General features: G+C 37.3%; 1 protein-coding gene across 1 annotated transcript in view; it reads left to right on the top strand.

The window, feature by feature from the left end:
- The first annotated feature begins 346 nt into the window (after positions 1-346).
- The window catches only part of si:ch211-217a12.1 (alanine aminotransferase 2-like), a 71429-nt gene continuing 55542 nt past the window's right edge, over positions 347-16233 (top strand). Inside the window, exon 1 of the mRNA XM_058792700.1 lies at positions 347-466. The gene's annotated coding sequence lies outside the window, so the exon portion shown is untranslated. The remainder of the gene's footprint in view (positions 467-16233) is intronic.

The following is a 16233-nucleotide window of genomic DNA, read 5'->3' as shown; positions in this document are numbered from 1 at the left end:
CTTCCATTTCACAACCAACATGTCACAATCAGCTGTGCGTTATCTTTAGAAAGTGGCCCCTGTGTTTTGATGGCTGATGTTTGAGCAACAGCTGTTGAAGATGTGTAATATGGTATAGTTTATGCTGATGGACTGCAGCATTTGTACATTTTGTCAGAGTGCAGCACATTCTGCTCAACTGAATGTCATCTGGGTCAACATCACATGTCTACAAAGATCGAATATCACTCTCTCCTGAGAAGGTACAATCCATAGAGGCCAAAGTCGACTCGGAAATGTCTTTGAAACTTTCCTTGAATAGAACGGAATGAAAGGGGTGGGCAAGAAAAAGCTCTGATGTCATATATGAACACAAGGTCTTCACATTGGTGGAGTTGTCTTTTAAACTGTGCACAGAAAAGAGGGAAGAGGAGCGGATTAAATAACTGGAAGACTAGAGATTAATGACCAAAATTTATCAAATAAGGTACTGTGCAATTATTTACTGTACTATTTAATTATTTAATTATTTATGTACTTCATGAGTTGTTTGCAAATATTTTTGTGTCTGGAAATGTTTTGTTTGTTTGTTTTTGAAATGACAATTTGAAATGACAAAACAATGGACCAGCACTGAAAATGATTGTTACACTTTGTGGTTGCAGACATTAGTGGAACGTTCAAATAGTTAATGTGATGATGTGATTACTCTTTTAACTTGAGGGAAACTGACATCATACATCCACTAAACTCATTTTTTACACCAACAGTTTAAAAGTTAAGCAAAAATGGCAAAGTTAAAAGTAAAGAGAAGTTAGTTTTCATTAGTTGAATGGCAGAGAACAAATGTATATGAGCAACATGAGGCATGGTTATGTTAATATAGAAATAATTGAAATCAGTGCTTCTCAAACCTGTCCTGATTGTCCCACCAATGCACATTTTATATGTTTCCCCATCTATCATACATGATTCATCTCATCAGCTCATTAGTAGAGACTTGAGTAGAGTACTAGGAATGAGTCCTAAAACCCATAAATAAGTTCCAGTCTTTTTGAATGGGTTTTTGGTTAGATGCCTGAAATATATTTGAAAGATATTTGCACTTATTTTTTTCCCACCATAAAATACATCTAATTGTTATGGAGCCGACGAGACGTGAGGCGAATTTACAGTAGTGAACTTGCCCGCGAAAAACTGACCAATGGCAAAGGAGATTTCTTTTGTTTACTGTTTGGTGGAAGCAGCGGTAAAAGGACAAAAGATAAATGTTGCACCGTTAACTCGACAAAAAGGTTAGTATATTATTTCTGTTTTATGCAAAACTGAGATATTTTAAGATGTTTTCACTTGTTAACAGCAAACTAACATTATTCATTGTGTCGTTTTTCATTTCGGGAGTTGGGGCCTTTTTTTCTGACTGACGGCCGGATTAACGCCACCATAATGGTGCTAACATCGACTGGTGAGTAAGTTAAGGTCACCTATATTAGTCTAAATAAACCTTAGTTAAACTGAGAAACAAGTTTGTAGGTTCTGCTGCCCTTTAATGCAAGTTAGTTAATCTGGCGAGTCGTTACTTAACCTTAACAACGAACTAATGTGAAGTAACGTTACTGAGGTAAAGTGCGTAGGCAGCACCACTGTTTCTGTGGAGATTTTAAACAGTATTTTCAAGTACTTCTTTTGTTTTCAAGTTTATGGTCTGGATGTCGTTTGCAATGTCGGAGGTGTATTTTGGATCCTCTTCTTGTGAATGCCATAGTATCGATGATAACATCAACTGGTAAGTTAATAATGTCAGTTAGCCAAAGTTAACTAACTTAGTTGAAAACAGAGAAGCATAATATCTTTTGTACACTGGCTCTTTATTGCATGTGTAATTCTCTTCAAATGCTATTTAAGTTAGAAACGTATGTACCAGTGTAGTATGTAACTTTAGAGACGGTCCCTAAATTCAGTGAGAGACGTAAAATAAAACCGCGAGCTAACATGAAATACTGAGGAAAACTGAGTTAAGAAATACCACTGTAAAATACATCTTTTGTATTTTATTTTCAAGTTTGTGGTCTTGTAGTAATGTCGTCTGCATCGGAGGAGTATTGGAGTATTGGAGCTTTCATCAACATTTTAAAGGGATAGTTCACCCAAAAATGAAAATTTGATGTTTATCTGCTTACCGCCAGGGCATCCAAGATGTAGGAGACTTTGTTTCTTCAGTAGAACACAAACGAAGATTTTTAACTCAAACCTTTACAGTCTGTCAGTCATATAATGGCAGTCAATGGGACCCACGGCTTTGAGAGTTAAAAAAAACATACACAGACAAAACCAAATTAAACCCTGCGGCTCGTGACGATACATTGAGGTCTTAAGACACGAAACGATCGGTCTGTGCAAGAAACTGAACAGTATTTATATTATTTTTTACCTCTGATCCACTGCAATGTCCAACTGTCCTGAACGCGTTCATAACAGTCGGCGCGTGACAGTGTAAACAATGAGTGACGTATACGTGCGACAGATCGCTTCTGTGCATGCGTCTACTATGCCAGAGCACGCTGACGCATCACGCGCGTGTTGTGAACGTGCTCAGGACAGTTGGACATTGTCTAGTACAAATATGTTGCATTGTTTCATAATTACAGTGTATATGTTTTTCGTTATTTGCCTCAAAAGAATGGAAGTGAAATGTGACAACATGCCCTGTAGGTGGGGTACATTGTAACATGTGAGGGGCAAGTTGTAACATAACCACATGACCGCTTAAAATGTTATCGGATCTAATGAAAAAAATATACAAGACAAACTAAAATATTTTTTCAATAAAATAAAATCATTAACTTTTTCAAATAAAATAATGAATACATTGTTTTTTTGTTTGTTTTTTTCTTGTGCTTGCAGGTTCATTCAGACAGTCAATCTTTGTGGCACCAAATGCACTGAAAGTCACAGATCAGCTGGAATTCTGGAAAGAGGGTGCAAAGAAAAAGCATCTGCCTGAATTCCATCCTGCTGTTTCTCATCGGAGAGCTTGTCAACTTTGACTGTCAAAATTACTGAAATTTAACACAAAAACACAAATTCATTTTTACTGTAATATTTAATTTTATTAACACTACGAGTCAAAAGTTTTTGAACAGTAAGATTTTTAATGTTTTTAAAGAAGCCTCTTCTGCTCACCAAGCCTGCATTTATTTGATCCAAACAAAGTACAGCCAAAACAGTACAATTTTAAAATATTTTTACTATTTAAAATAAATGTTTTCTATTTGAATATATTTTAAAATGTAATTTATTCCTGTCATCAAAGCTGAATTTTTAACATCGTTACTACAGTCTTCAGTGTCACATGATCCTTTACAAATCATTCTAATATTCTGATTTGCTGCACAAAAACTATTATTATTATTATTATTATTATGTCGAAAATAGCTGAGTCCATTTTTTTTTCAGGTTTCTGTTTCAGAAGAACAGCATTTATCTAAAATAGAAATCTTTTGTACATTATAAATGTCTTTATCATCACTTTTGATCAGTTTAAACCACCCTTGCTAAATAAAAGTAGTAATTTCTATAACCCCCTATTTTAAATATTTATGATAATAATAATAATAATAATAATAATAATAAACGTTTAGTTTATCAGCATATTAGAATGATTTCTGAAAGATCATGTGACACTGAAGACTGGAGTAATGATGCTGAAAACTTTGCTTTGATCACAGGAATAAATTACATTTTTAAATATATTCAAATAGAAAGCTGTTATTTTAAATAGTAAAAATATTTCACAGTATTACTGCTTTTGCTGTATTTTGGATCAAATAAATGCAGGCTTGGTGAGCAGAAGAGAATTCTTTAAAAACATCAAAAATCTTACTGTTCAAAAACTTTTGACTGGTAGTGTACTTACTTGTTTCTGCTTTTCAGTATGTGTATGTTTTGCCATGATACAATGTGCCCAGGGGACTGTGGTGATGCCCTTTTTTCAGCTAGTTCATCCTAGAGATCAAGACTTGTAATTTGTAAAATGTTCAACAATTAAAAAGAATATTATCAGAACTAATGCACATGAGTTATTGTGATTTTTATGGAGTTGGGGTGGTAAAAATCATGGATTACAGTGCTGTACCACAATTTGCTCGTACAGGTAAAAAATGTTAAAACTATGTGAAAATAAACTCTACAGTACTGATACTGTAAATGAAAACACGGTAATAATACTGTAAATGCAAATATGGTAATAATGCTGTACATGAAAATACAGTAAAGCCATTATTATACTGTAAATGCAATTACAGTAATAATGTAACCATTTTTACAGTAACTTACTGGCATCCAGCTGCCAGTAAGTTACTGTAAAATTTACAGCAATCTTTTTACAGTGTATATATATATATATATATATATAGATAGATATATTGTCACAAAAAGTAAGTTTTCAAAGACAAACTTTTGCTGATTATAGCATAATATGGCATAATTTGAATCAATGTTCTTGAAATGATCCAAGGAATCTATCAAGACCAGTCTTATGACAATAGGCAAAACTAATTAAAAGCTATTCATTATAATTTTTGACTACAAGGGCGCTGGCCAGAAACTTTTTGAGTACCTTTCAGGGCATGGTGGTGAAGACACACACCAAGTTTGGTAATGATATGCCAGTACGGGAAACATATCGTTCAACTTAATATGTCACACTGAATCTAAAGAGACCATTGGTAAGTTATAAGCAAAAATAACCATTTTCATTTTTAAACTTTGCAGGTACCCTCAGGTCATCATAACATTCACCAAGTTTGGTCTGAATCGGCTAAAGCTCCGCGGGGATAGCCTCATGTTCAGTTTGGCAAGCTCTTCGTCAAATTTGTTCGCTAGTAATTTGTATTAATAATAATAACATTTTGACTAATCAACTTGAATTTGAAAATGTTTTGTTAGCATGGCCTGAAGATGATCGGATTTTCACAAAAATTGGACCAATGGTCTAGGAGGAGTTTTTTTTTTTATCTGTTACGAACAGCCAGAGCCTCTGGGAACAGCAATGTAGCGTTTCCTTAGTTACCGCTTTAAACAAAGCAGAGCTGTGCTTAAATAAACACCACAGTTCACCTCTCCCAAATTAGTGGGACAAGTGGGCTAAAGTCAGTCACACCCAGGGGCGCGGGAAGTGTTTTTTTCATGTGGGCAACTGTTTAATTGTTGGGAATATATAAAAAAAAAAAATCGGAGTGTCTATTTAAGTGCAAATAGCTATGTTGCTGGCAGAGGCTATTTAGATTAACTCCACCCACAAATGTATGATTGGGATAGTCAAATATGCAAAAGACGGTTACTAGCTGTCAGATTCAGTGGTGCAGATGGCAAAATTTGCGTTACACTTCTTTCGACACGATCGACCAGGGTTCGAATCTGCCTTTTGGCAAACTTTTTTTCTCCCTTTTTAAATTTCAAATCACATCACATCAGAAAAGCATTTATTTTTTAATAAAAATTAAGGAAATAATCAAAGAGTTGAACATAAAGTTTCGGGTAGGGTTAGGGTAGGTGTAGAGAGGGCTTTTGTCCCAATAAGGTGGCATCCATTTAATAATTAGAAATAAAATTAAAAAATTACACTCAATAAGTTATTGCATACTATTTTATAATGTATTACAATGCAGAAGTGCAGATAATTACCACTATTTTGCAATAAGTAATGTTTTTCTCTAATAATGTTTTTCGCCATGTTTTTATTTTATTTTAACATAGAATAAATAGAATCTAAAGCTATTTGCACTGTGTAAATAACATCACTAAAGAATACTGCTATTTTCACTTCGTGGTTTAGTCTTGACTTCTGGTCGTGAGTGACAGTGTTGGGGGATGGGAAATCTGTTGATTGTCGAGTGCCAAATAAACACAGAGTGTTTATTATGTATATAGAGTATATTTATTTAAGTTCTGATAACTTATACTGTTTTGTGCAGAATTGTGTTTTTCATGTTGAAGGATTTGTGCAATTGAGAAATATAAGCAATTTTTTATAAATTTTTTAGCAAAAAAACCTAAAAAAAAAATTTCTCGATGGGGCGGAATCCTTACTCGCCCGGGGAGTAATTCAATGTAGAACCGCCACTGGCTATAGTTTAGAAAATAGTAATAAAATATGACAGGAACTCAGTTAAACTGTATCAGGAAAAAAAAAAAAAAAAAAACATCTTGATAATGTCAGATAACTTTGATAGAAAGATATGTAATGGATTACAATCAACCAAAAATTCAGACAACTGTTAGTATGACAATATTTACACAACTATCAATACTTTGTTGAACAATTACCAATTAATTTTGTTCAGTCTGTAAAAAGGTTGCATTAGCAATTAAAGAAAAAAACACTTAAGCAAAACATGGTCAGGTCAAAGTGTCTGAATAATTTTTGGTCCCAAATAATTTTTTATTAATTTTACTGGTAGTCCACTTTATGAATAATTTTGGGGTATAATATAGTTTACTTTATTTTGCTATATTCACTTAAATGAACTATAGTGTCCTGCATCCACTAGCAAAAAAATATCAAAAATTATATCTGGTGTCTGAATAATTTTTGGTTTGACTGTGGATTAATTCTTGTTAACACTGATTTCTTTCTCCACTGTTTACTTTCACTTAAGACATAACCGACCGTTTTTTTCGAGGATACTCTCCGAGACGGGTATTTTGACATAATTCTGTATGTATTTGTTGGTACAAGAGCAAGAAGAATTCGGTGTTCAAGTGCTTCGAGATGCATCTCTCTGCGTGTGCCCAGTGCGCACAGAACACCGCACACGGGTGCTGAATTGGGCTCTTTCACATCTTTTTCTGTTTGCATGTTTAAACTGCGATTTGTATTTGTTCGTTTAGGTGCATGATGCGTAAGGGACCGTCTGACAATTCCACCGACTGGGTTTAAATCGTCTAATGTATTTTAACTAGAGTGACTTTTAACATTTAAAATAAAAATTACCAAACTGTAAATCTTTTATTACTCATAGTGATTTACTACAGGTGGGATCTTGCCAATACTTTCCTTCATATATGCAGTACAGTACACAATTATGTTCATAAAAAAGCAACTGTAAGTACCCAAATGGCTGTTCAAGGTTGTAGTACATTCTTAGTGTCCAGACTGACTTACTTCAGGTGAGATTTTTCCGATATTTCCCTTTCTGTACATACAATACATAATTATTCTTAGAAAACTATTACTGTAATTCACCAAAACCATTTTTTCATGTTCCAAAGGCTGTAGTACTTTTGTAGTTACAAGACTGACTTACTACAGATGGGATTTTGCCAATATATCTCTTACTGTACATACAGTACATAATTAATCTTAGAAAAAAGTACTAAAATTCACCAAAAGGGTTTTCCTAGTTTCCTTACATTCCTAGTGGCCACACTGATTTACAACAGTTGAGATTTTGCCGATATCTCCCTTACTGTACAGTACACAAATATTTTCATGAAAAAATACTGTAATTTTATTGAATTTTACTGAACATTTTATTAATGTTCCAAAGGTCATAGTACATTCCTAGTTAAAATACTAACTTACTATAGGTGATTTTTTTGCCAATAACTCCTTTACTGTACGTACAGTACATAAATATTTTATGACAAAATGATAACAATTTACCATTTTCTTTCATATTCCAAAGGTTGTAGTACATTCCTAGATACAAGACTGACTTACTACACATGACATTTTTCCAATGTCTCTCTTACTGTACAGTCAATACTTAATTATTCTTAGAACACAATTACTGTAATTCACCAAAAGGTTTTTTTTAATGTTCCAAAGGTTGTAGTACATTTGTAGTTACAAGTCTGACTTGCTACAGGTGAAATTTTGACAATATCTTCCTTACTGTATGTACAGTACACAAATATTTTTAGAAAACAATTAATTTAATTCACCAAAAGGATTTTTTTCATGTTCCAAAGGCTGTAGTACATTTGTAGTTACAAGAATGATTTACTTTAGGTGAACTTTTGCCAATTTCTTCCTTACTGTATTTACAGTACATACTTATTCTTAGAAACCAATTACTGAAATTCACCAAAAGTGATTTTTTTTATGTTCCAAAGGTTGTAGTATGTTTTTATTTACAAGACTGACTTACTACAGGTGAAATTTTGCCAATATCTTCCTTACTGTACATACAGTACATAAATATTCTCAGAAAACAATTACTGTAATTCACCAAAAGGGTTTTTTTCATGCTCCAAAGGCTGTACTACATTCCTAGTGGCCAGAATGACTTACTACATGTGAAATTTTGCCAATATTGTCCTTACTGTACACACAGTACATAATTATTCTTAGAAAGAATGTACTGTAATTCACCAAAAGGGTTTTTTCATGTTCCAAATGCTGTTGTACATTCCGAGTGACCAGACTGACTTACTACATGTGAAATTTTGCCGATACTGTTACAGTACATACAGTACATAATCTTAGAAAGAAATTAATGAAATTCACCAAAAGTGTTTTTTTAATGTTCCAAAGGTTGCAGTGCGTTTGTAGTGACCATACTGACTTATTACAGGTGAAATTTAGACTCCGTTACTTTATGTACAGCATACAAATATTTTCTTTAGAAACTAATTCACCAAAAGTTTTTTTTTTTTTTTTGTCATGTTCTAAAGGTTGTAGTATGCTACTAGTGGCCTTGGATTCTATAGTAGATTATTTATATTCATATTTATGTATGTATGTATGTATGTTTGTTTGTATGTGTGTGTGTGTGTGTGTGTGCTTGTGTTTGTATGTACTGTACGTGCATAATTATAAGGCAAGTTGATCTTCTGATTATATTTTTTTTACCAAGCACATTTTACCAATTCCAAGCCACATCATTCTAAATTACTACTATTAATTTTGTATTTAATCATTTATAAGTGATATATAATTGTCCATGAAGGACAAACTTCATATATTCAGGTGTGCATAATTATTAGGTAGGTTTTCTATTACCGATAAAATGAGGCAAAAAAAGAGATTTAACTCAAAAATTAATAAATGCCTATGAGAAATATTCAAAACTAATGCACTACAGAAATTGAAAAGTTAAGGCATAACCATTGGACAGCAAAATGCTCATTGGGTCAGCAGGGTCAGAAAAACAGGTGGAGAAGAAAAGACATGTTACGTACAAAATAATTAATAATTAGAATTAGATGTAAAACCATCAGGAACTCTAGTGCCACCATTTTCCAGAACTGCAACCTACCTGGAGTTTCCAGAAGTGCAAGGTGCCAGATTGTCAGAGACTTTGCTTGGGTAAAAAAATCCTAAAAAATGACCCTCACTTAATAAGAATACCATGCTGAACTGTTGTGAAATACTTGAAGACTGATTTTTTTTATAGGTTTTATACAGATAAGTTGAGAGTGACTCTTGAAGGACCAGCACCACATCCTATTGTACCACTGTTTGAAACATTTACATTTAGTGATTTTGCAGACGCTTTTATCCAAAGCGACTTACAATTGGGGGATACATAAAGCGATTCTTCTTAAAGAGGCAAACAGACACAGGAAGTGCTTGTAATACCAGGCATTTCAGGTGTTGAGGAAAATTCATTTTATGCTTATTTTCTATGTTTATGAGAATATGTAATGCAAACCTTTTTAGGTCTGGCTGTGTAAGAAAGGAATGGGTCTGGGGCCTTTTGCTCCAAGATGAATGGGTGACAGAAGGATTTTGGGGCTGGGAACCAGATAAGAAGGGGACAGAGGAGATATAAGTTTATGACCTGAAGGGTTATTTAGGCCCTAAAACCAAGGGGAACAGGGGTTGAGGGTATAATAAACTAGAGTGTTCCTTCCTTTCTCCCTTTTGGTGGAAAAGTACAGCTGTCTCAACATGTGATCTTTTGACCTTGAGTGTCTTTAAGAGTGTATAAAGGCGGAGGACTGCCCTCCCCTTTGGTTGCACTCTGCAGAAACCTGTGTGTCTGTATGACTGTTGACCTTCTTTGCAAAGAATAAAACCTTTTATTAACTAAGAGTGAGTTTGTCTCTTATGCTGATGAGAGTCAGTTAAAATTGCCCCGACAATTTGGCGTCAGTATTGGGATTCCTTGGATGTGCCTTCTGGACCTGAGAGCGGACGGTGACCGTACATCCTGGACTTAGGGTCCAGCCCTAACTAGGGTTGTTCCGATTCCGATACTAGTATCGGAAATTCCACCGATACCACAGAAAATTCTGGCATCGGTATCGGAGAGTACTTGAACCCAGGTACCGATCCGATACCATTCTTAAACAAGACCTTTAGTTATGCGCGCTGGCTTTGCTTAACGCTGCAAATCGGAAATCAATTCTTCTTTGCTGCTCAGAATGCAAACACAGGAAGCTGTGCTGTGTTGCCACAAGCAACCACTATTTAGAGCAGCGAAGAATAAATACAAACGTGCTAGCACATTGCCAGTAAATCACTCGCGTATGTGACTAAATCTTCTATAATGTGACTAAATGGTATATAATATTAGCCACTGGCTAATAAATGCTCAGATTTTACTCTCCAGTGTGTGAGTTGGAGGCTATGTATAAGTTTAGCACAGATATATCATCACTCTCCGAACACTCTGACTGAGCGCTTCAGAGTTTCGCTCTCCGTCAAGTGATCTGTGCTATTTATCAGTTCATCTGAATGGATGCGCAGCGCACCTGTATTTGACGTACTGTAAGCTCTAGTGTGAAATTCACGACTCACCGTCGCTTTGCTTTTGTCCTCACACGCAAAGAGAGAGTCTTAGATGTAGCGCGTCAGTTCTGCATGGTATGTAAACGATATTCTTTGTTGTATTTTCCTGTCAAAATAACGGAGTTCCTTTTGGAATTCTTCAGCTTTTAAGAACTGCCGGGATCTACCGTAGTAGGCGGAGCTAATACGCAAACGACAATCTCATTGGCTGGCGCTCACCTATTATCGTCCCTGGTTTGAGTTCAGCAAATCGGTTCAAGCGAATGCAGACAACGTGATTAATATTCATGAATCCAGCAGCTCGTTAATCCTTAGTGCGTTTTATGTTGTTCTTAGTAGAATTCATAGTATTATTATCTTATCAGTATTATTGATAGTCCCCCCCCCCATATTTTACAGAAACACTGAATGACCAAAAAAGCACCACCACCAGTTCCGTTAAAATGACTGTATTCATACATGGTTACCAAGTTTTAATTCTAATTGCTAAAGTTATATCATTAAATAATACTTGATTATCATAATAATTATCATAGACTGACTGATGTTAAGAGTGTACTTTTAGATATTTAAATAGATGTGCCATTTAAATAGATGTGCCAGCATATGGTGAAGCACACCATAAAATTATTGTATCAATTCATACAGGGCTAGTAGTACATACAGCTGTATTACCAGATACACACCCAGGTATCGGATCAGTACTCGGTATCGGCCGATACCCTGAGCCTAGGTATCGGAATCGGTATCGGGAAGGGAAAAAGGGTATCGGAACATCTCTAGCCCTAACCCCGAATAGAATTCAAGGGACGAAAGGGACCGACCGCCGAGGCCCGGAGGGGACACCACTGGAATCAGAAAACGAACCGAGGTGGCAACAAAACTCTCTGGTAAGAGACAAATCAAAATTTTCTAAAGAATTTGGGTTTTGAAAATTAGAATTGGAATTGAGAAAAGGGAAAAAAAACATATTGGTGGGTCTGACTCTGTGGTAGTGTGATCAGAAGATTTCTGGGAGAAATTGAGATTACCTGAGTAGATACAGCACAGTTAATAAATTTCTAGGGGGAAATTGAAACTGCTGCAATTGGCGTGATTGGAAATTGAGCAAGAAATTGAGATCAGGTACGATCCGGAGATTTCGAAGCAAGAGATTGAGATCACACGCAAGCAGTTAACATATTTCTAAGAGGGGAACTGAAACTGTGCGGGTATTAATCGGAGCTGCTGGTGCGCTCCGCCTGGCCGGTCTTGGGATAAAGATCGGATCTGTTGGAGACGTCCGACAGATTAGTATATAAGCGCTTAAGAGAAAATCCACAGAGAAGAGAGAACAGCCAATATGGGGAAGTCCCAGAGCAAGCTCGTTAAATATGATACACCGGTATTTTGGCAAATGAAGAAATTATATGGCCAGAAAAGCATGCAAGATATGGGGAAATTAATTAAGTATCATAATTTTCCAGAAGAGGGAACACTGAGTGTCACAAGATTGAATGTTGTGAAAGAATCAGTCGAAGAAGGGAGTGAAAAACAGAAAGGGTGTTGTGTGAAACACAAGTATGATAAATGTGGGGAAACGGTGAATTGCTGGATGGGGGAGGCAGATAAGAGGGAAAGAAGAGCGATGCAAAAAGAATTAGCGTGTAGAGCTGATAGCAAAAAAGAAAATGAAAAATGTGAAGAAAAAGTAACTACATCACGTAGCCTTACTAACCGCTCTGATGTTTCTGTGTTTAAACATGCTCCACCACCCTATCATCACTATCCCGTGGCGGAGCTGCGAGCCCTGAAAATGGACCCTGACCTCGACTGCTCTCCACCAAAGAGACCAACAGCACCGCAGGCAGAGGAGGAAGAACTAATGGAGGAAGACCCCGACATGATTCCTGAAACACCCCACGAAGAAGAGATGGCGTACAGAGCACCCCCGACGAAGAAGAGAAAAACCAGACAAATGGTGAAAGAAGAAAATGTGAGTGTAACAGCACCGATGATTGAAGTTTCAGGACCTGACGGACCAATGATGGTCTTTAGACCATGGACAGTGGCAGATATGAAAGAAGCCATGGCTCACTTGCCGAGCCCTGACGAAGCTGGTGACAGATTTTCCTCAGAACTGGTCACGTTCTGCAAAGAATTCAGCCCCACCGTGTACGAGCTGAAGAGGCTGCTGGCAGTGAAACTGGGGGCCTCGAGCTGGCACAAAGTGAGTGGAAGGCTGCCAAGGGAAGACTACCGAAGAGGACACACCGAATGGGAACACAGAGACAATCTGGAATACCGCGCTGCTGTTGAGGAGCTGGCTGAAAGCATAAGAACAGCATTTCCGGCGCGGGTGGACACAGCAGAGATTGGCAACTGCTGCCAGAACAGAGAAGAGTCGGTTCAAGACTTTTATCATCGCCTTTATGAGATATTCAACAAACACAGCGGCTTGGAGGAGCCCGGCGACCGCGGAAATCAGCCTGACACGTGGGAATGTCATCTGCGGAGCTGGTTTTTTGAATGGACTGAGACCTGAGATTGTGTTGGCAGTAAGAACCAGCTATATTGAATGGAAACATGGACGTTTGTCTGCTATTTTAGCACACGCTTTGCATGCAGAAGAACTGCAGATAGCAAAGAGAGAGAGAGAGTGAAAGCAAAGACTGACAAAGATCTACAGCTGGCTGTGATGCAGGCTGTCGCGAGAACGGGGGAACCCTCTGGCCAGCGCCGCCAGCAGATGAGGTGGGGGAGAGGTAAAAAACGGAGCGAGAGGAATCCAAACGGGGCTGGAAGGAATTCTGAGAAGTGGGCCTGCTGGATTTGCGAGACTGACGATCATATGACCTACAAGTGTACCAAATGCAGACTGTGCAAAAAAGATGGACACTGGGCCAAGGAGTGCCCAGAAAATCAGCAAACTCAAGAAGCAGATTGAAATGAGGATGGTGGAGAGCAGCGGGGACGGGAGAAGGGGGAGCAGTCTCCGAGAGCCACCGAAAAGGGAAGTGAAAATTTTTTAACCACACACACACACACATACACTGATGTATACACTGCTCTCTGCAATGAAAAAAAAGCTTGCATTTCTTTGTGTGATTCTGATTTGAATGATGAAGATTCTGATAAATGTTTAATGATGTACAAAAGTGAAGCATTTAAGAAAATGCCGAAATACCCCATGCTGATTGAGAGGGTACTGATTGAGTTTCTAGACGATTCTGGGACTTCGAGGTCATCCATACGACCATGTGACTTGCCATGTCAACCGATAGTAACAGACAAAACTAATGAGTCTGTTTCTGCATCAGGGCATACAATTTTTGAAAGATTCACGGTGCCTCTAAATTGTGAAACAGAGGGGGGAAGAGTGCTGAAACATGCATTCATTTATTCACCAAAATGCCCTGTGCCCATTTTGGGCCGAGATCTGTTGTGCAAACTAAATTTGATGCTAGTTGCAGACTCCTCGGGTGTCAGAGTGGCAGAAGAGGGGGAGCAATGGTGTTGTTTGCGAACAGAGCCTCAGTGGGCATACGAATGGCACATCATAAATCATGATTGGGCTGAAATGATGTGCGAACTGGCTAAAAGTAAGACCAAGCCATTTAACACAGAAATAATGGTGCCTGACAATTTGCATTGCACGTCACATGTCGTAGTGGAACGAGAAAACCAGTATGAAAAAGACTGGTTTGAGGGGGAAAAAGGAGAAACTTTGAGTTTTGAGAAAATCTTTTGGAAAGAAAATATGTGTGCTGTTTCAGTGGGCCTGACAGAAAAACAGCTTCCCTTTTTTCTAATATCAGAGTCTGTGCCTCACTTATCGCTCTCCAAGGCCAAAGAACAGGCTTGGGCTGAGCTGGGGGGGTTTGTGAAAAACTGTGTTGATGCTACAGACTGGTGTGAGATAAGCGTTGGGGTGAAACACAGCAAAAGTTTGGGAGCATTTATGTCAGAGTGCAAGCATGAAATTGAGGTAGAGAGAAATGTGACACCTATTGACAAAAGCATAAAGGGAAATCACTGCATGACAAACATTTGTGCCTCAGAAATTCACCCGGCTTTAGCGGATGTGCCATCCGAGCTGTGGGCAAAGCATAAATATGATGTGGGACTGATCAAAGGATGTGAACCGGTTGTAATCACCCCAAAATCTGATTACAGGCCGTGTCAACGTCAGTATCCCTTGAAAAAGGAGGCAATACTGGGAATCAAACCAGTATTTGACTCACTTTTGAAAGAAGGCATAATTGTTGAATGCAATGATTCCCCAGTAAGAACACCAATCTTCCCTGTAAAAAAGATAAGGGACAAAGGTCAACCCACAGAGTGGCGGTTTGTGCAAGATTTGCAGGCAGTGAATGCAGCTGTCAGGCAAAGGGCTCCATCAGTTCCAAATCCATATACGATTTTGTCACAAATGCCACAAGATGCAACATTTGACAAAAGAATTGAAGGCATTAAGAATGTACCAAAACCAATCACAAAGAAACAAATGCTATCATTTTTGGCAATGTGTTCATACTGCAGAACGTTTATTCCAAATTATGCAATTCTTGAGCAGCCTCTGAGAGCCCTAACAACAGGGAAGGGGTTGAAGTCATGTGACAAAAATTGAATGTTAAGATGTTTTGTAAGGGGTTTTTCAGCCCATCTATGTCTATACTGTTGAGCTTGCTTGAAATCAGGGTCTGTCCCCGCAAAAAAAGCCTTAGCAGGTTTTTCTAAACTTCTTTCACAGATTTAAGAGGGTGATCATTTATACGAAAATCAGAGATGAAGAGTATAAATGTGATGTAATAGCTTAAATTTTCTTTCTTTTTTTTTTTTTGAACGTATTACGTATAATCTAAGGTAGCATAGTGAGAATGATAGATGTAGAAATTAATTGTTATTATAATCAGTTATCAATGAATGATAAAAAGGGGGAATTGTTGAGGAAAATTCATTTTATGCTTATTTTCTATGTTTATGAGAATATGTAATGCAAACCTTTTTAGGTCTGGCTGTGTAAGAAAGGAATGGGTCTGGGGCCTTTTGCTCCAAGATGAATGGGTGACAGAAGGATTTTGGGGCTGGGAACCAGATAAGAAGGGGACAGAGGAGATATATGTTTATGATCTGAAGGGTTATTTAGGCCCTAAAACCAAGGGGAACAGGGGTTGAGGGTATAATAAACTAGAGTGTTCCTTCCTTTCTCCCTTTTGGTGGAAAAGTACAGCTGTCTCAACATGTGATCTTTTGACCTTGAGTGTCTTTAAGAGTGTATAAAGGCGGAGGACTGCCCTCCCCTTTGGTCGCACTCTGCAGAAACCTGTGTGTCTGCATGACTGTTGACCTTCTTTGCAAAGAATAAAACCTTTTATTAACTAAGAGTGAGTTTGTCTCTTATGCTGATGAGAGTCAGTTAAAATTGCCCCGACACAGGCATTTTTCAAATAAGTACAAACTAGAAAGGGAAGGAATAAATAAAGAGAAAGACAAAGTTTTTTTTCTTTTTTTTTTTCTTTCAATTTTGGATG

This window comes from Onychostoma macrolepis, chromosome 12 (genome assembly GCF_012432095.1).
Source record: "Onychostoma macrolepis isolate SWU-2019 chromosome 12, ASM1243209v1, whole genome shotgun sequence".
NCBI classification, from domain to species: domain Eukaryota; kingdom Metazoa; phylum Chordata; class Actinopteri; order Cypriniformes; family Cyprinidae; genus Onychostoma; species Onychostoma macrolepis.
This window is presented reverse-complemented; position numbering and strand designations above follow the sequence as displayed.